The 22,057-nt window shown below is 34.6% G+C and overlaps 1 protein-coding gene across 1 annotated transcript in view; it reads left to right on the forward strand.

Moving 5' to 3' along the window:
• The first annotated feature begins 4,995 nt into the window (after positions 1-4,995).
• LOC143222736 (transmembrane protein 45B-like) overlaps positions 4,996-22,057 on the forward strand; it is a 33,077-nt gene continuing 16,015 nt past the window's right edge. The window contains exon 1 of the mRNA XM_076449673.1: positions 4,996-5,243. The gene's annotated coding sequence lies outside the window, so the exon portion shown is untranslated. The remainder of the gene's footprint in view (positions 5,244-22,057) is intronic.

Raw genomic sequence — 22,057 nt, forward strand, 5'->3', positions numbered from 1 at the left:
TGATTTCCTGTGTATTTTATATGGATAATAAGTAAATTCACCAGAGTATCAGTTCTTTACACTAGGTGCCATGGGTAGTATATAAACAAATCAGTCATTTTAGGTTTTACGATGTCAGTTCCAAAGCGATGTTTTTCAGCAATTAGTATTGGTTCAATTAGGTAGCCCCCCAGAGGCGCAGCGGTATGTCTGCGGACTTACAACGCTAAAAACCGGGTTTCGATACCTGTGGTGGGCAGAGCACAGACAGCCCATTGAGTAGCTTAGTGCTTAATTCAAAACAGCAATATCAATTAGGTAATTCCGTAACAAAAGCTTTTTATAACAGATCAAATATTAATTCAAACAGACTGAAATGATTTAAGTAGCTGAGTTACTTAAATAATGCGAAACAGTAAAATCCTATAACAAACGCAAACAGAGAGGGGAAATTGAGATTGGTAAGTATTTCTGTCAAATTTCATTTTGAAATTCAGTATCACATATCATTCTTACATAAAAATGCACTCTTTTGATTATTTTCTTCGGGGTGGCCCGACATGGCCAGGTGGTCAAGGCACTCGACTCCTAATGTGATGGTCGCGGGTCCGAATCCCAAACATACCCATGACGGTTAATCTCCCTATTCATTGATAAAAGAGTAGCCCATGAGATGACGATGGCCAGCTGTCTTACTTCCAGTCTTACACTACTATATTAGGAACGACTATCGCAGATAGCTATTGTGAAGCTTTGTGCGAAATTAAAAAACAAACAATTTTCTTTAGTCTAAGTCCCCAGTGTATAAGCTCAAACAGTTATTTTGACATAGTATCAATGTACTAGTTACGAATAATTAGTGTTGTATCATCTTAAACCAGTACTAAACTTGTCTATTTGATGTATAAATCAAACATTTTAGAAATTTGATGAGACGTCTGTTTACGTTAAAATGAAAACGTCATTGTTTTCACCGAAAGGGTAAAGGTATGATAATAGATGTTAGCGAAACAAAACGTAAGAATAAAATAATTTGGGTAAAATAATGCTGTAGAATTTTTACTGTGTGTTGTTGTTTTGAATTAAGGGCAAAGCTACACAATGAGTTATGTGTGCTCTGCTCACCACGGCTATCGAAACCCTACTTTTAGCGTTGCAAGTCCGCAGACATACCGCTAGCCACTGGGGGGCTTTTAGTGTGTGTGTGCGTGTGGTTTCTTATAGCACAGCCACATCAGGCCTATCTGCTGAGTCCACCGAGAGGAATCGAAAATAATTTTTAGTTAATCGAAAAATAAAAATTATATTTTGTTTTTATTTATTTTAAATAGGATATAAACCACTGAAATAACATAGCCACACATACTTCTAAAAGTTCTGTATAAATAGCCTTTGTTTAAACGATTGTTAGTGATATTTTTGTGTTTATTTTCGTAACCTGAGGGTCGCGGGTTCGAATCCCCATTACATCAAATATGCTCTCCTTTTCAACCGTAGGAAATTATAACGTGACGGTTAACCTCACTATTCGTTGTTAAATAGAGTAACCCAAGAGTAGGCGATGACTATTTGCCTTCCCTCTAGTCTGCTAAATTAGGGACGGCTAGCGAAGATAGCCGTCGTGTAGCTTTGCGCGAAATTCAAAACAAACAATCTTCTCGTGGCTCAACTACTGCTTATGTTAAATGGACAAACTTATCGAATATATCGAGATATACAGTGGATATATTTATATTAAGATAATGTGGTACTTAACATTATCACATATCACATCGATTAGAATAGCGAGTGTTACAACAAGCTCCAGTACTTGTCTTCTTTAAAGTGTCAAGATCGAGAAAATCATACTTGGAAGAGATTATTTTTAAATTTCTAAAACATAATTACAATGACAAATCTGTTATTTCATAACTAGTCACCTTTTTTGGTGTTGTTTATTGAAGAATTCCCCATAGGAGACCTCATTATCACATACATTACAAAAGAGACAAATATGAAAATTATACAATGAAATACGCTTCAATAAAGCTGTTTGTTTTAGTTTATATCAAAGGCCATACAATAGCATAAGGTTCTGAGTACGGACAATCAGGTTTAGAATAAAAAAGAAATAAGACATTCATATTGTTATGAATTCCATATTTCGAATAATATGTGCCTTATAAAAGGTCAACAAATTTAAATGAATGTTTTTAGCTAAATAAAGTTTTTAACAGTCATAATGCAATATTTAGCTGGAGTAGTGAAAAACGTAAACTTTCACGTGGGTTGTGGTATATATGTTACAAAGACAAAATGTGTTGCTGTATTACTCATTATGAATAATTAGAAAGTTAGTGCTCATTTAGACCACTTTTAATATACTAAACTGTATAAATACAACAATGTTCTATAATTACACACTTAAGATCGTACTTTTGGAATGTAGAAAATCCTGCTTTGTGTAAAATTAAATTGTAACAAGAATCAACATTAAGGCCGCTCCAAAAGAGATGGTTTTTGTTTGGATAAATTGTGCTACTTTGGTTTGGTTTGTTTTGAATTTCGCGCAAAGCTACACGAGAACTACTTGCTGTAGCCATCCTTAACTTATCAGTGTAAAACTAGAGGGAAGACAGCTAGTCATCATCACCCACCGCTAACTCTTAGGCTACTCTTTTACCAATGAATAGTGGGATTGACCATAACATTATAACGCCCCTTGGATTACGAGTCTAGTGCCTTAACCACCTGGCCATGGCGGGCCGTATTTCTTTGTCAGACTTTTTAAAGGATATTATTAATATGTCAGTGGTATCTATACATACTGTTACGACAGAAAGTGTTTGTACCCCTGCGTCCCGAGTGGTTTTTTTGCTCATAACTTAAAAAGTATCACGAGTAGGCTAATAGAAGTATAGTATATTATAAATACTATACTAACACACATCTACCTAATTTTTATGTAAATTAAACGAAAAATAAACTGTTTATAAACAAATAACCAAAAATAGGAGGAGCAGAAAGTGTTCATACATTTCAGAACGTGTGAAAAAACTGATATTCCCATAAAAATTGTGTTTAGTTTGGCGAATAAACTACATTATACCATTCCAGAACTAGACACTTGGTTCATAATTATTGGAATTTAGCCAGCAAAAAATGTACTTCCGGCAATTTAGCGCCCGTCTCCGTCATTATCTGCTTTGTCATCATGGCGAACAGGAAACAACTGTCCAATGAGTTAAAAAACCGAATTGTAAAATATATGTCTCGTGTATCTCTTTCCGGTATTGCTACACAACTTAATGTGCCGAAATCTACTGTTCAAAGCATAATTGCCAAGTTTAAGCTCACAGGATCAACTGCTAACCTCCCTTGTTCCGGACGCCCCACCAAAATTCCAGAGAGAACCAAGAGGAAGGTTCTCAGAGAAGTTAGTAGAAATCCTCGTTTAACACGTAATGACATACAAAAACTGGTAAGGGAAACCAGGGTTGAAGTAAGCACCTCTGCAGTTATGTACATGTTACTCTCTTCTGGGTTCAATGCATGCCGTCCTCGTAGAACTCCATATGTAAAGCCTGTTCATTTAGAAGCACGATTGAGGTATGCAAGAAAGTATGTAGATAAACCCTTTACCCATTGGAAGAGTATTCTTTGGTCAGACGAGACTAAAATCGAGCTTTTCGGCCACAGTGATGCTCGCAATATTTTCCGTAAGAAGGGGGAACGAAATCTTCCAAGGAACACCGTCCCTACAGTTAAACACATAGCTGACTCGATCATGCTATAGGGTTCCTTCAGCTCTTATGGTGTAGGCAGCCTTCACCGCGTCAACGAAATCACGAAAAAAGAAGATTTCGTTGATATATTAGGCACTTATATCAAGAATGGTGCTCGGAACTTGCGACTTGAGCGTCGTTGGATCTTCCAGCACGACAATGACCCTTAGCACACATCGATTTATGTGCAATCCAGTGTTGCAGAGGAAATGTATAAGCGTTCTGGAGTGGCTATCGCAGTCACCCAGTTGAAAACGTTTGGCATGAGTTGAAGACCAAGGTTCATCAGCGTCATCCGAAAACCTTGCAAGAGTTGGAGGCCTTCTGTAAAGAAGAATGGAAGAAAATACCAGTCAAGTACTGTCAAACGATCATGTAGGGCTATGAGGAGAGATTGCACCGAGTAATTCACCTGAAAGGCTACACAACTGACCATTAAAGTAGACGCACGAACACTTTCTGCCCCTCCTATGTTTGGTTATTTGTTTATAAACAGTTTATTTGTCGTTCAATTTGCATAAAAAATTTATGTAGATGTGTGTTAGCATAATATTTATAATATACTGTACTTTCATTATCCTAATCGTGATACTTTTTAAGTTATGAGGAAAAACTACTCACGACACAGGGGTACGAACACTTTCTGTCGTAACTGTATATTATACTTCCCGGTCACTGTAAAATTAAGCAGATTTATTTAGAATTAAAATTATGTATTTAGGTAAATATACTGTAACTTTGCCTATATCTTAAATTTTCAGTAGTACTATAAACCGTAAAATACAGATAATGTTTGATTTTTTTTTTCAGTTTTTTCGTGTTGAAGTTTATTTTTGGAAATTTATTCTATTTTCTATTAGAAGATATATGCTTGTTGTACGCTACAAATATAGATTGATAAACCAAACATTTTATACGTAAAGAATGGGTAAACTTCTGATGCAAGAAACACCAATGTTTTTCGAGCTTCCGAATCCTTACCAGTTTTCGAATCAGACAGGAACTCCTAATAAATGACTGTACTGTTTTGCTATGCCAGATTTTTGTTTGGGCAAGACACTGGATGCAGTTACCCTACCTTAGCTCTTGTACACCGTGATGGACTTTCAATTCGAGTCTTGTGGGATCTCGTCTCGAGAAACACGTTTTCAGTATCTGTTATTGAAAGACTATCAAGATGGTGACATCTAGTGGTGTTGGAAGAAAGAGAAAAAACATACGAGAGCTTAAAAAAAAACAAAACACGAAAGGAAGTCGGTAATCAGTAGCTGCGCGTGCTTCGAAGCAGTGTCGGTGCACTTAACAGTGTAAACTGTGGATGTGTGTCGGGACTTTTGCCCGTAGGGATTTTTCTCCCTCCGGACGTGAATAGCGTAATAATAGCTTCGCACAGTGGTCGGTTGTAACAACCAGCGAGCCAACTGCGCGTTCTAGTTAGCGTACAGGACCCACGTTTGCTAACGTACACGTTGTTGCAGGTGATCCTGAGAAATACATCAGGTAAGTTAGCAATGATTGCAAAATTCTGGTGGATTTAATATATCATTCTCAATTATTAGTCGGTTTAATTATACCACTTTAGAATATTGGTACTCTAGAATGCTGATCTTTTAGTAATTCACTCGCTCTAATTGCGAATACTAGTCAGTTTAGCTATATTACTCTAGAACACTAGCCGTTTTAGTTATATCATTCTATAATACTGATGGGTTTGGTTTTATTGTTCTAAATAACTGATTGTTTCAGTATTTCACTATAATACTGGTTTATTTAGCTATATTACTCTAGAACACTAGCCGTTTTAGTTATATCATTCTATAATACTGATTGACTTAGTTTTATTGCTCTAAAATACTCGTTGTTTCAGTATTTTACTATAATACTGATTGATTGTTTGTTTGAATTTCGCGCAAAGCTATTCATGGGTTATCTGCGATAGCCGTCCCTAATTTAGCAGTGTAAGACTAGAGGGAAGATAGCTAGTCATCACCACCTACCACCAACTCTTGGGTTACTCTTTTACCAACGAATAGTGGCATTGACCGTAACATTATAACGCACCCACCACTGAAAGGACGAGCATGATGGGTGCGACCGGGATTCGAACCCGCGACCCTTGGATTACGAGTCGAACGCCGTAACACACTTGGCCATGCCGGGCCACATTGTGATTGATTTAACTATTGATAAATAATATATTACTCTTGTACACTGGTTGGTTTAAGAATATTAAACATCACTTCATTTGTTTTTTTTCTCTCCACTCACAAAGTTTTTTATGTGTTTTTACCTGCATGTGATGCTTAGCATATGCTTTTGAAATACTCACTGAATAGTTCAGAAAACGTAATAAAACAACTCAAATCCATTCGTTGCATCATACTATCACAAGTAGAATTGGATACGATCATTCTTGGTGTCCGAAAACATCGAAGGTGTTTAACTTTATATTCGTTTGCTTTTTTAACAACAAAATTAAAATATTTTGAAGTTGCATGCTTTGTTTCTCTCTGTTAAGAAATATAAATTCGTGAATTAGCCCTTAACCTTAGAAATTTTAATTTTATCGAAATCACGAGGGACCGAACTATAAACACGACTGAGGTGTTTGGAAAAAGGAAATAGATGAAAGTCCGAATTACTTAGTGCCTTTCATGTCTTTGGGTATTACCATGAACATTCTAAAAGTGAATAAAAGTATCCTGATTACAAAACTGAACATTAGGTTGATCGAGATTCTATTTTTAGGTAGCGTATCTGTGGTGTAGAAAATTCCTGACTAAGCCAAAGTGAATGTTGAACAATGATTTGAAGACTTTGGAGAAACAATTTATTAATTATTTTACAAGTTATGTCTTTACAGGAAACATTAATAACACAAGTTTTTAAAGCTATGCTGTGTATTATAGCCTTAATCGTGTTAAGCTAGTTATCCCACTACTTCGATATTAATGCCAAGTTTTAATTAAACCTCCTCCAGTGGCACTGCGGTATTTCCTTGGGCTTATACTGCTAGAAACCTGGTTTCGATATCCATGATGGTGTACCTTTGTAATGAAGATCAACAATAGCCAAGTATTGTTGTTTTGGTTTCTCTAGCGTCAAATAAATGTTTTAGAATAAAATATGTAACTACTAAACATATATCGAAAATATTAGTTTCCAGTTTCTTACCTAACATAGACTTTGATATGAAATATCTCAATGATTTCGTCATTGGAACGGTTTGAACACTTGGTTTTAATTAACTTCTGACTAACAATATTAAAATAACAACATCAACTACTAGTCAATGAATTAGTCATTGGTCTTACTTTCTACGAGTTTCATTTGAGAAACGACTACACGCATATTATCTTAACGAAAACATCAAATGACTATTTTAACCACGTGAGATTTTTTTCCATATGGCATCATTCATTAGAAAATGTATTTTTAGTTCTTCCAGGATAAGAATATCTTTCGAGGCTTTTGTACCTCTTCATGGTTTTCATGAAACCTTTACCTGACTCTTCAATCTGCATATTCCTAAAGCTTCTCTTCACGTTTAATCTTTGGGGCCAAGGCTGAGACGAGGTCATTTTTATTCATTACACTATGTAACACAAATATTGTTCCTAGATAGTATGTGTTACTTCTTAATTCCCTTCAAACTTTGCTTTTGTGACCTGGATAATGAAATTTAGAAATTAACCTATTTTCTATGTAAAAACGGGCAAATTTGTACATTTTCGTTTACACAAGGTCTGAATAAAACAACATATGAATCAAGATTTACATGTATTTATATTAAAGTTTTACAAAAACGAATAAAATGTTTAGAAGTGAGTAGTTTTTCGCAACTTACGACTGTAATGTAAATCACTTTCACGTATTAGCCCCCAAATATAGTCTCCCATCATGTTTTCGTTATACGCTCCCAGGTCACAAAAGCAAAGTTTGAAGAGAAAAATTGGTCTTTTCCATTTACTTTAGGCACAAGCAATTGGGAAATAACATTTTCTGCCCAGGAGCAAGACAAAGTAAAAATTTTGTTACATAGCGTTATTAACTGACACCCCTGTAACTCTTGAATTACTATTGATGTTTATTTTGTTCTCTAGTTTAGTTTTTTTTCACTTTTCGAAATTCCTGGGGCTAGCTAACTCGGTTTATTGTCAGTAAACTAAAGTTATTCTTCGAAATACTTAATTATGATAACCACTACAAGTAGCTGTGTTTCAAAGTCAAGTTGACATAAAGATATGTGTGTTAAGTATCTCAAAAACCATTACAAGTCGCCGTGTTTCACAAGTCAAGTTGATTTAAAGATATGTGTGTTAAGTATCTCAAAAACCATTACAAGTCGCCGTGTTTCACAAGTCAAGTTGATTTAAAGATATGTGTGTTAAGTATCTCAAAAATATTACAAGTCGCCGTGTTTCACAAGTCAAGTTGATTTAAAGATATGTGTGTTAAGTATCTCAAAAACTATTACAAGTCGATGTGTTTCACAAGTCGAGTTCATTGGAAGATGTGTGTGTTAAGAGTATCCCGACTGACGTGGAGTTCAAGAACTCTTTGTCGATATATTTCTTAAGATAAAAACCTTCAAGGAGACAATATTTGGGAGGAACTCTAATTTTTTAACTCAAGGAAAAGATGTCTTTTACGTATACTAAATAGATGCATTTTATATTTGTTTTTAATCAATTTTTTTCGTGTTGATGCTGAAATGGTAAAATAATTGTACGAATATTTAAAATGTAATATAGAAAAAAAATGAATTGGCATTAATTATTAAGTCTGTTATAAAATTAATTAATCATGGCCTACTAAATTTATTAATAGTATGAATGTTCTTGCATAATGAAACATGCTCGCCCTTTCAGCCGTGGGGGCATTATAATGTGACGAGCCATCCCACTATTCGTTGGTAAAAGAGTAGCCCAAGAGTTGGCGGTGGGTGGTGATGACTAGCTGCCTTCCCTCTAGTCTTACACTGCTAAATTAGGGACAGCTAGCACAGATAGCCCTCGAGTAGCTTTGTGCGAAATTAAAAAAACAAACAAACAAGCGTAATGAAAAACTGTGAATCAAACAATCGTAGAATTATTTTGTTTTCGCTAATCTGAAGCATCAACACCCAGCCAGTCTGTTCGTTCATTGAAAAAAAAAAGACTAGCGTTAAAAGTGCTTCATATGATTCTAGAAGACGTGAATTATGCTTCTACTAGCTTTGAACTTTGACCATAACAAACAAAAGTACCATAAATATAAATGATCAATATTTATAAAAGCCAAGTGTTGGTCGGTCTCGATTTCTCCGAATTACTTGACTTACACTAATTCAATTCCACTTTTTCTCCTACAATAATTTCTTGTTTCACTGCTCGTTCCTATTTTAGTTGAATTTAATCACTAATATAGGGGTAAGTAGTTCCTAAATTTCGGTACTTTTTCCGCTTTATAAAATTCTGTTAAGAAGGGAGTTTCTGGGACCAGATCAGACATAGTGTTATATATTTAACACCACATCATCTATATCATTATGAAGTCAAGCTATGTAGGATCCGAATAAGAAAGTCGTAAATACTCCTGTGAAAGATAAGTTAAAAAATTAACGCAACTCTATGCTTGAAAATTATTATGGAAAAGCCTTTGTTAATGATCTCTAGAAAAGTGGACCAATTTTCACATGGTTATCGTATGTTTCAATCTTTTATCCAGAAGTACCAATATACAACATGTTCCTATGAAAGTAAATTTTTTTTTTTTTGCGTATTTCCAGTTTTATACGGAATAGCTTAGGTTTCCAGTGGTTTCCCGTCACTTTTGACGGGCTTTTACGCTAGTAATGAAATAATTGTCTTCAACTATTTAATTTTCTTTTATGGAAAACATTATATTTTACTTCAGGGACATTTTATTTTATTTTTTACTTGCATTTGATGCTTTGTAATATATTTAGACCAGAGATGATTAATATGGCAAAAGCTTGGTGTGGTATTTATTTTACTTTTTACTTTTTCAGGATATACATTTATATACTAAATTATTTATTTAAGCAGTACACTAGAATTCGTAAAATGTGAATTTACTATGGTTCAACAAGCCTTCGTGAGTAACTCTAAGAATATGGATGGCCACTTGACATGCTTATGTTAATGGTCAAGCCTGTGTCGATCGATCACTTCAAGTTCATAGAAACTTTCCAACGTATTGTTAAAAAAATCAGCATTCTGGTGTTAAATGACTGTAGATAAGTTCATTCACTGTATACACAAAGATCATGGACAGATTACAGACCATAAACTGCCAAATATTTACAGCCGTGAATTCATGACTCACACTCTGCCTTCAATTACGAAATAAAGTGGAAGAACAATGGAAAACTACCATCTTTGACATTTACTTTTGAAATATAATAGGTATGTTTGTGGTCTTGTTTTAAAAGAGCCACGAATTCTTTGTCATTTTGTAATATTTTGGACAATGCTTCTCTCTCAAAAGTAATAGGATTCTATGAGAAATGACAAACCCCCTTCCAGCATGTTGATTTCCCATGCAAGCCCTGCACGTGATAATTTTCTGCCTTAAGCAAAATTTCAGCTTTTTACAACCTTCTATTGTGCATTAAATTGTACAACAAAACGTATGACTATAAATCGAATGAAATACATTTATTAAACTTCATGAAATATTTAACCCTAATCGATATGATGGACTAATATGCTGCTTTTATCAAAATGCTACATAGGCCTATTTCACGAAAGTTTACACGCAAACAATCCACATCGTTTGCCTCTCCCACCCAATAAATGGATTTGCCGAGACATAAAATGTTTCAGTTCTATTGAACCAATTTTCAACAATTGGTTATATTTTTGTAATTTCTGAAACAAGTTTAAAACGTATTAAATTATTGTATAAAAAGTTTGTTAAAAAGTGACCTTGGAATTTTACTGTATGTCAAGGATAGGGCTCTTCACACTTCTTGCATTTATTCTTTTTTGTGTGCAAATATTAGTTCCATTTCTTCTTCAAACTTTCCTCTATCCACTAATGTCTTTGCAAATCTTTCATCATCATAAACCTTATATTGATATTTTGTTATTTGCAGTTATGCGCTAGCACGGAACATTTCAAAATCACTATTTTTGAGTTTTCACGGAAGGCCCTGATCTCGTATAGCAAATCGTGCCATACAAAAAGACTAACCACAATATGTACTTCTGGGAACGTAGAAATGATGTTGTTTCTATACACCCGTTCTCAGTTGTGGGATTTCTACGACACTGTAGTTTCCACTACGGAAGACAATGCCCTCAAAAGAGCCAGTGGAGTAATAAAGTTGAATTCCGATGTCAAAGCAATCGCCGTGAGGATAAGTGTGAATGGTGTTGTAGCGAAACTTTCCAACAATGATTGAAGTACAAAACTAAATGTATGTGCTTAGAATCAGATGGTGATCATTACTGTCTCGATATGCAACTGTAAGGTGCATCGTTGAACACCTAATTAGTGTCTGTAGTTGAAGTACAATCCGTTTTTTTGTTTAGATTGCAGACGGTGCTTTTTTTTGTTTAGTTTGAATTGTTTTAAATTTCGCGCAAAGCTACACGAGAGCTATCTGCGCTAGCCGTCCTTGATTTAGCAGTGTAAGACTAGAGGGAAGGCAACTATTCATCACCACTCACAGCCAACTCTTGGGCTACTCTCTTACCAACAAATAGTGGAGTTGACCGTAACATTATAACATTCCCGCGGCTGAAAGAGTGAGCATGTTTAATATGACAGAGATTCAAACCCGCGACCCTCTGATTACGAGTCGAGTGCCCTAACTATCTGACTATACCGTACCTTTGTGCTTTTTACTTTCCATGTTAGTTCCATTGTTAAACTTCTCGGACTTATGTGCCTTCCAGCTGTAGTATTATTTCATCAGATTTGCTCAAAACAACCTTGATCACAGTGGTAATGTTTGCATCATTAAGCGTTTAAAATCAGGGGAAATGTTCGGTAATACTAATCTCAGTACTGTCAGTGATAGAAAGCTCAGCAGCAATGGCAAACCGGATAACCAATGCCATATTATACTTTGTGTGATTTATGTCTGTCGATTAATACTTAACATTACTAGCAGAAGTTAACTCGTGAGCTTAGATGTTGTTGGACAGCATTTGAATCACCTCATTATAGACGTCTTTTCACAATAAGTGTTTAAGGAATTCTTGCGTCGTAATTTTTTTTAAGGTGCTCTTTCGTGATAGGATCAAAGATGGCCAGACATTTAGGAACTTTCTGTTTCCGGATGAGACGAGCTTCTCGTGACTTCCATGAAGAGCAATATTTTAAGTTCCATAGGCTCTTAAAGCAACGGTCTTTCAAGTACAGCTTGCCAATGTTCGATTTCTTGCTTCATGAAATATGTGTTGTTTTTTTCCAAATCAAACATTTGGATCATTTTCAGTCCAAATTTTAATTATTTTTACTGTTAAGTATCTACAGTTGATCTAAAGACCTTACTTGTAGAGTTAGAAGTTTTCACTTTTACTCAGCTTTTTGTTTCGTTTGACAACAGCGAATGTTAGCCGAGCTGAAACGTTTTCAGCGATAATAAAACACTGAATCGCATGCGACCGAATGTTGAACCCCTTGTATTGGAAATTCTCCACTCTCAAGTTGCATTATTACATGTTAAGAGATCCCTTCCTTTAGTGCTTTAGGGAAAGTCGATTGACTCCACATGTCTTTTTTGTTTTTGTTTTGAATTTCTCTCTAAGCTACTCGAGGGCTATCTGCGAAAGTTGTCCCTAATTTAGCAATGTAAGACTACAGGGAAAGCAACTAGTCATCGCCACCCACCGGCAACTTTTGGGCTACTCTTTTACCAACGAATAGTGGGATTGACCGTAACCTTATAACGCCTCCACGACTGAAAGGACGAACATGTTTGTTGTGACGGGGATTCGAACGCGCGACCCTTGGATTATGAGTCGAGTGCCTTAGCCATTTGGCCATGACGAGCCGTCTCCGTATGGCCCTATTTCAGTCGGTCTTTTGCCGTTTAGCCGAACCACTCAATTGAAATAAACATATTCATATTGGCTTTTTTTCCCCTTCTTTTCTTGTTTAAAATTTTCTTTTTCATAAAAAGCTTTGATATTTTTAATTATTGAGACAGCAGAGTAGGTAGGTCTTTTCAGCAGTTTTTTTACTCTTTCAATGGTAGTCCTCTCATTTTATTTGAATTTGTGACTTTGAAAGAAGTGTTTAACATTGACTCTTTTGTTTTGGAAATCTTCCTATTTTTCTGCATTCTTTTTTGTCACTGGATACGAGAAAGATGGCGCCTTACGTCATCCATGTTTTTCCAAGTTTATTGTTTAAACTCTTTTAAAGGTATCATTATTTCCAGTTGTCCGTTTTTTAGTCATCTTGTACTTGCTTGCAAAATTTTACATACTTCAAAAATTATTTCACAAAAATAAAATTTTATTTGTTCTTTAAAAAACCTTTTTTTTCGAGTTAATTTACACACAACAACAATGGCATAGTTTTCATTAAGTATTTTAGAAATATCTGGAATCATAACAGTGAATTTTGTTTTTTATACTCTCATCTTTATAAAAACTGAGAATTTTTAATGTTTAGCGATGGAAACTGAGGGCTTCACCCGGATCTGCCAATGAAACATTGTAATTAGGATGAGCATTACAAGCGAACTGATATTGTAAATACAATGATCTTGGCAAATAAATTAATTGGATATTTTGTTTTTATTTTGCTATCCTTTTATTTTGTTGTCTTCTTTGACTGTCGAATTAGCTGTTAACATTCAATAACGCATCTTATACATAGAACTAGTTTGAAAAAGTAAGGTTAGAACTCTAGACATCGGGTTTCAATGCTCGTGGTGGGCAGAGCTTTGTACTTTACAACCATAAACAGAAGAAGTATGATTTTTAGAAATGTTCTTGTTTGTTTGTTCCGCAGACATACAGCTGTGCGAGTGTGCAGAATTTCTTTGTACAGCCGAGAGTCCTAACTGAATATAAATAAACCACCTTGGTGCATTTTAAAAGAAAAACAGTAGAACCTTTCTAAAATTCTGGTTGACTTGCAAGAATAGTGACGGCCTATCCCACCAGGCATGCATGGACAATTATCGCAAGCTTTAGTACGAATATTTTCTCTGGTATGAACTCCAAGCGTGAGACAACTCCCTAAAAAAATTAGTTCCAAGGCGAAGTATGCATTCGCATTTACAACGTATAAATACTTTTGGTAATTCGCGGTAAAACATTTAGGAGTTTATCATTATGATATTTTTATGTAAAGCAGTTTTGCAGGTAATTTACCTTCACAATAAAGAGAAGACCTTATCTCAATTGGCATATAAAATAACAGTGAAGAAAGAGGGAATGTGGAAACGTGGCTAGGAAAAGTATGAAGAAAATACTTTATTGAAATCTCTGGGGCCTAAATTTTAAATAAGAACGCAAAATATTTATTTTTTAAACTCTGTAAGAAGTCATAATATAATTTCAAAAAGAATCACCCTTCGAACTTCCACCAGCTAAATAAGGTTATTATTTGTTAACTGTTTTGTGTTTCTATGTGAATATTTGACCAACAAACTAAGAAATTTAATTTTAATGTTATGGCCAATGAGAAAACACACTTAGCTTAAAATTGGTGACGGTAGTCGAAAGACACCGTATTCGTAAGATGCTGGTTTCAAGTGGACATCAATGAATTTATATTGGCAACCAACATTTAGTGCTATAACTGAATTTTTTTTATTTTATAAATACTTATAAAGAAGTAGTTTTATTATAAGGAATATTATAGTAACAAATTAGGACTGCTATTTCATTGCCGATTAAGACACTGAGTTTGGCAAAACTGTAACTGCTTTTACTGGCTCCTCTTTGCAAGGCCTGATAAGTAGCATAGTAAAAAGGTTGGAGCAGTTTATAAAACCAGTTGACAAATTAAGAAAATCTTACGTATTATAATGGTTAAAATAACGTTTGTTATTGTAAAGTAACAATGACTGAATTCCCATTGTAATTTTCACTGCTAAATTAATCATCACAAGTGTCAAATAACTGTAGAAAAGCATGTTTGCAAACTGTCACTTCTTTACAATTGTATATAATTTGATTTATTATTTTATCACAACACAAAATTCGGGTTATCAACCACAATGATTTCATTGTGTTTTTAAAATGTTTATAACCGCAAACATTTTTTCTTTTCTTCTTCATGTTAGTCTACAGTCTCTTGATATTTTCATAGAATGATGCAAACATTTCTGGTTCGTGGATTTTCACTTGAGAACTCAATCTGATTTCGGACTGATATCAAGGGGCATTATATAAAATACAAATTTGCTAATAAAACAAATGTAGTTAATGTAGTAGAAAAAGGCTTATCAAACTTTTACTGTTGGTTTTCATAAACCGCTACCTTAAGGGATTATACTTAGGTTTTTAATTTGATGTACCAAAAGAGGGAGAAAAGTGGAGGTTATCTTGCACAGCAGCTTGGGTTAATGTTTGACGGCCCCTCATGTATTACGTCTACTTACTTTCATTTGAAAATGGATACCAAGGGATACAGGCATGTCACTCCTTGACCTATTTACATAAACAGCGGTCGATTAAGACCTGGTACTGGAAAATAGGACGTTTTAAAATGCCTGTCCTTCTTATTGGTTTGCTGCTGAAGGTATAATTAAAGTGTTTTAGATAAATTCAGATAAGCATGTCACTTCAGAGACACACATACATATGTTTGAATATATTTATATATAACAACTTTGTTTAATTCCATCATAATTTAATCTATAACCTAGAGGTTGCGACAGTTCTTCAAGCTGAGAAATTATTAACAAATACGTACGTACATGAAAATCATCGCAAGGTTAGAAGTTCTTTTCAGACGTTTCGAAATGCGCTGAGAGGGAGACACGCTTTCTTTCTTAGGATCAATTGAACAGAATCTCAGCATGAAATGGACCAACAATAAACGAAAGACCTAAACTGGATCTCTTTAAACAAAATAAATACGTATATAAACGTTACAATATATAACAATACCTTGTTGTTTTTTTAAGTTACTAGTTTCCCATTAAGGTGCAAGAAGTGTAACCGTAAATCTTCAAACAGGCGGGTGTCGCATGACATCCCCAAATCTACTTATACTGAAAATCAGATAGCAATGTGTCACAACAAGAACTCCTATTCAGAAAAATAAATGACAGAATTACTAGCATGCTAGATAAGTAGAAGAAAACAAACTTTGTAATAAAATAAGCTTTTCTAATGTTGTTTAAATACAATATTGTATTTTTATACCACTTGTATTGTCATTTCATATTGCAAAATAAATATTGCTGCAGAAAAAAAAAGTTATTCATATGTACGAATCAGTAAAGCAGATATAATAAAAAATACAAAACTGAGTCGTATCTTGATAAAAATAAACACTGTAGTTTACCAATACTGAAAAGTGTCTTTGTCTCGCACTTCAGCAATTCCCTTCAGGGCACTTGAACTATTCACTTTACACAGTGACGTAAAAACATTGTTTATTTTTCTGACTTTTAAGTATTAGATTTAGCTACCCTTAAGACGATCGAACAAAGTATTATTCATTAAACCATATACTAAATAAAAATTTACACTAAAAAAAAAAGGAAAGAAAACCAAGAAACTGTATTTTTTTTTCCTCCAATTTAGGAAAAATGTGAGCACGGTACATGCTGTCTCGAGCCGTTGTTACTAACCCTGTATCTTTTAATATAATGAAACTATACAAAAATATAGATCACTGTGATCAAAAATTAAGTTAAACTCATGTCTAATTATAAAAGGTAGAACTGAACAGAAAAATGGTGAGTAATTTGTGGTCTTCCAAGCCTCCACTGTAGTATTAATCCCTATCCAGTTCTTGACATTCATTATTGTACTAAATTTTTAAAATGTTCAAGTTTAAAGTAGTAAATATGTATTCAGCATGTGCTTCAAAGTTTTATCCCGTTGTAAAAAAAAGGCAGAAATGTTCCTCCTGAACGTTTTTACCTTTACACGTACACATTTTTGTCACCTTACAATATATTATTATTTTCCGTTTAAAGTCACAAACACTTACTTCCCTTTTTACTTTTACAAATTCCTAAAGAATGTGGTGTCTCATTCTTATGCTAGCGTCATATTTGTTCATCAAGGAAACGAAGAATTTATTTGAGTAACGTTTCAAAGTTCTCGATAACATATTAAGACTATTTTTGTTATGTCGATATATACATTGAGTTTGATAAAATTGTTTCCTTGTTTTTCACTGACTCCTTCTTGCCAGGCCTGATAAGAAACAGGAGTTTTCTATAATGGGAAGTAATTACAAATCATGATGTTTGTTGAATTTTACTCATTTGAAGTTATGCTAGTTGGCATTGTGATGATGTCGGAAAGTTGCTTCGAAACATTTACCATCGTCTAGTCATGTGATATTTATTGGGTTTGGCAAGCATACGATCTTGTAGAAGCGCAGGAGATTTTTAGAAAAAGTCTTGTAACATAGTCGATCTGTGTCATCTCTTGAATCGACTGCATAGTGAGTTGTCAGAGATGTGTCCTCTTGACGCAGAACACGTTTGTTCCAATGTGTCAGACCTTGAATTGGCTGGGCAGAGAGACATATTAGATGTGTCCTCCTGGCATACAACACATTTCTCAATCTGTTACACAAAATGTTTGAACTGCTAGGCTGTCGAGTTTCTACTATTTGATATACTTCGATTCTCTTCATTCACTTAAAAAGGCTGGAATATCACGTAAAAACAGATAAAAAATGTAATTATAAGACATTAATGTTGACATCAGATATGTTTTGTGTTTATTTATAAGGTGAACAATCCGAACTTTGCACATTAAAATCTACATAAAGTATATTTGCTGCAGCTTAAATGCCAAACAATTTAATTAAATGATAGTTTTGATTTCTTGCTAAAAATATCGAAATATTAAACTTTGATATTCAACAACGGAACACAAATATGTAGTAAAAAGACGCTCATTGATGTCATTGGCGTCCGAATTAAAAAAAAAAAGTTGTCATGACCATCATTGAATAAATCTGGTCCTGCAGCCAAAAATATTTGTTAAGAAATGCCCTTGCTGTGCTATTTTTTATATCTTTATCATTAAAGATACAATTCTTCCATATTCAGATTCTTACTCCCGTCACACCAAATAAAGAATTCTGGCTACAATTTATTATGTGGTCAATAGTTTAATATCCTATATTTTTTCCAAGATTCTACGGCCCGTAATCTGAGAGTCGCTGGTTCGAATCCCCATCACACCAAACATGCTCGCCCTTTCAGCCGTGGGGGTGTTATAAAGTCACGGTCAAGCCCACTATTCGTTGGTAAAAGAGTAGCCCAAGAGTTGGCAGTGGGTGGTGATGACTAGCTGCCTTCCCTCTAGTCTTACACTGTTAAATCGAGATGGCTAGTGTAGATAACCCTTGTGTGGCTTTGCGTGAAATTCAAACTGAACAAAATTTCCATATTCTTCTCATATTTGCTGAGCTAAAACGCCAATTTAGGGTTAGAATCTGCATATTTTAAAAACTGGTGTTATGTTAATTTCTTGTTTTTGTAATGAATATATTTATTTTTCTGTCCCAGCTCAAAACCGATAATAATTTATAAACAGTCAAATTTATTCTACTTTTACATTTGCAGGGAACGACTGCTGTGAAATAAAAAGAGTTATGCAAGGACACTTCCTGCTCAATTGAATGATTGTCACGACTGTTGCCAACAGAACACGTAATTAATATTCACACTGTTAGTAATCAGCCGTGCGAGTCTGGCCTTGTAGTCAACTCCTATGCACACCTTCTATAAAAATAAAATATGGGGAGGAATCTACCCTGAAATGATAATTGGGCGTTTACTGGCATGCCGTGTTGTTTAAAAAAGATCAAAGTTGCTATAGAATTTTAACCTTGTTTTGGGTTATTCATTTGGTGTGTTGTGAAATCAACGTTGTTATAGGAATTCAATGTTGTTAAGGGTTGTTTACTTGCCATGCCGTGTTATGCTGCAAGAGATCTAACCCTGTTTTAGGTTATTTATTTGGCATGTCAACTTGTACAGAATTCGATTGCAAAGAGATCCAATCCTAGTTTAGGTTATTTATTTGGTATGCTATCTTGTACAAAATTCAACATTGCAATGAGATCCAACCCTGCTTTAGGTTATTTATTTAGTATGCCAACTTGTATATAATTCAACATTGTAAAGAGACCTAATCCTGGTGTGAACATATTCTTTGGCATGCCATGTTGTTTATTAATCAACGTTGCTATAGCGGTTGAAACCTGTTTGGGTTATTTGTTTGGTATTCCATGTTGTTCAGAGATCAACGGTGCTATAAAGATCCAATCATGTTGTGTGGTAGTTACTTCAGGAGCTACAGAAGAATGTGGAGAAGACTATTCTATCTGGTTAATTCCAGTTATAGACCAAGGAGGACTGAGAGACAATTTATCAATAGCATTAGAAAAGTAGTTGCATGTTTCATTAAACATTTTTAGATAAAGTGCTCTAGAGAAGATATCAAAGTGTTTAATAAGTACATCATATAAGCTAAAACAAATGTGATGCTATCAGAAATATTTTGTTATAAAAATGATTAATGTACGGGCTATATATCACAAACATTTAGACACATCATAAGCAGCACGAACGTCTATTTGTTTTTGCATGAAGAAATGATAAATTTTCCTGGCATTTTATCACCATAAAACGTCCAGAGAGATTCTTAAACACTTATTGTATGCATTTACTCTTAATTATATGAGTTTGAGAGCTATTTTAATTTTTCTTTCCTACGCATCGACGAACGAAGTTAATCTAATCAAAGAGATATAGTATCTGGCTAAATTGCTAGTATTTACAATAGCATTGTGAACTATATTTTCAACGTTATATACTGAATATGATAATGTAATAATCATTAAGCATTATTTATAAATTCGAGTAATCAGTTAATTTATGGGCTAAGTGCCAGAAGTGAGATTTATTCATTTACTCGAACAATTAGTGAGGAATTTCTGTGAGTTTATTTGTTAGTTAGTTATGTTAAAACGATGCTTGATTCGATTTAGAACATATGTTGAAGTAAAAGCAGCTTGTAGCAAACATTGAGGAAGACATAAACTAATCGTTTAATTATCATCACTTATTACGTGGACCGTACGCAGCGTTGTATCTTCCAGTTATTCAAAAAGAAACCGTCAAAGGATAGCAAGTGTTATAACAATACGAACTCTTTGATACAATGCTCTACACAGCATGTAATTCCTGGTATTTTATTCTGTGCGTGAAAAAACCAAGAAATTACGAATTAACGGTCATCTGTGTTCTCTGACCACGGCTTGTTTTACCCACTGGATATATATAGATATATATAGATATATTATGACGTATTTCTTTTGTAGCGTTCTTGTCGTGACGTAAAATCAATACCAAATAAGGTTTCTTCCTAATTTGGCTTTAAATTGTGTCATGTAATAAATATATTTATTTTCCCTGACCAAATATATGCATGAACTTTAAAATGTACAACCCCAACGTCACGTGACGTTAATTGTTTCTTTTTGTACTCATCAGTAAATTTATTTTTACGTTTTATACAGAAGGAACTGTTCACACTTCATTCAAACACGTTTTTACGTTATAGGTGTAATTCACGCGGACGTATACAAAAAAAAACAATAGCATTTTGAGATTTGGTGAAAATGCACTAGAGATGTATCTTTGGTCATTCAAGTATGATGTAGCATAAAAATAATAAAGAAGGTTCATGCTCCTTCATTTTTGTTTTACTGCCAGACAACTAGTGGTAATTATTTCCCAGCAATACGCTCTACAGAACAATATGTTATCGCAGATAATTTCATGAATAGAAAAACAAGTTACTCGACGTAAAATGTATACTTCAACTGTGCAGAATACTATAATTACTTGAAGCTGGGAAACTGGTCAGCCACAGGGCAGAACTCAAACAGGTTTAAAATACTCCAAGACTAGTTTCATTCACAATCTCGTTCTTTCATAACACAACTCGAACACCGTACTTTTGGAAGAGCAGCGGAATCAAACGCACTTCCACCGTGGCAATAATATTTCAGCCAACTCATTTAGAAACTTGTCACGTGACAACAGAGGCCACGATTTTTGGAAGGAAATGCCGCCGGCATTATCCTCAAACTAAAAATACGCACGAACGTTGAATGAAATCAAAGCTGCGATACATTTATAGAACCTGGATGAAATGTATTTACTGTTATCGTTCTATGAATATTAGAAAATGTACACAGTAAATGGAATACCAATAAACCAAGATACGTACACACTATATGACTGTTGCACAGTTCGTACATAAACGTTGACTGTCTGGTTATTTTAGTTTTGAACAGTTTCGACAAATGGTGCCACCGTATCATTTGCAATGTAACAGTGTTTTTGTTCATTCTAATTAATCATTTCGCTCTAGAATAAGAAAACAAATATTGATCTGATAAAATTTCCTTTCATAGGGACATAATCACTGAATTTATCTCAGTTTCCTTTATCGTACATGCTACGAAGGGATTTCAAGTTTCTTTAAGGCAAAAAAAAATGAGTAAAATTCAGCTTACACGAAGGAAGAGAGAAAGTAACAACTTTGAAACTTAATAGATCGACTCACAACTTTTCTGCCATATTTGATCTTGAGAATTTGATAGTTGAGTAACCTGTGTAAATCTACTCTAACTAAAGATGTTCATATCTCCTCACCACCACTCTGCATTTACTCACCGATAATTTTGGATTCTATTCATTGTTCGAATTCTGCAGCTAGAGTTGGTTTTTCAAATGATTTTTTTCTTATTTATTTGCATGAGTATGGGCTTGTGATTATTGTCCATTAAAGGCAACAATTTCCATTTGAACTCAAGACATTTTGTTTGTTTTTTAATTTCGCACAAAGCTACTCGAGGGCTATCTGTGCTAGCCGTCCCTAATTTAGTAGTGTAAGACTAGAGGGAAGGCAGCTAGTCATCACCACCCACCACCAACTCTTGCGCTACACTTTTACCAACGAATAGTGGGATTGACCGTCAAATTATAACGCCCTCACCGCTGAAAGGGCGAGCATGTTTGGCGCGATAGGGATGCGAACTCGCGACTCTCAGAGTACGAGTCGCACGCCTTAACACGCTTGGCCATGCCGGGTCCAATCAAGTAAACTTTGAATATCAGGCCT

Source organism: Tachypleus tridentatus, chromosome 1 (genome assembly GCF_004210375.1).
Source record: "Tachypleus tridentatus isolate NWPU-2018 chromosome 1, ASM421037v1, whole genome shotgun sequence".
Classification (NCBI taxonomy): Eukaryota; Metazoa; Arthropoda; class Merostomata; order Xiphosura; family Limulidae; genus Tachypleus; species Tachypleus tridentatus.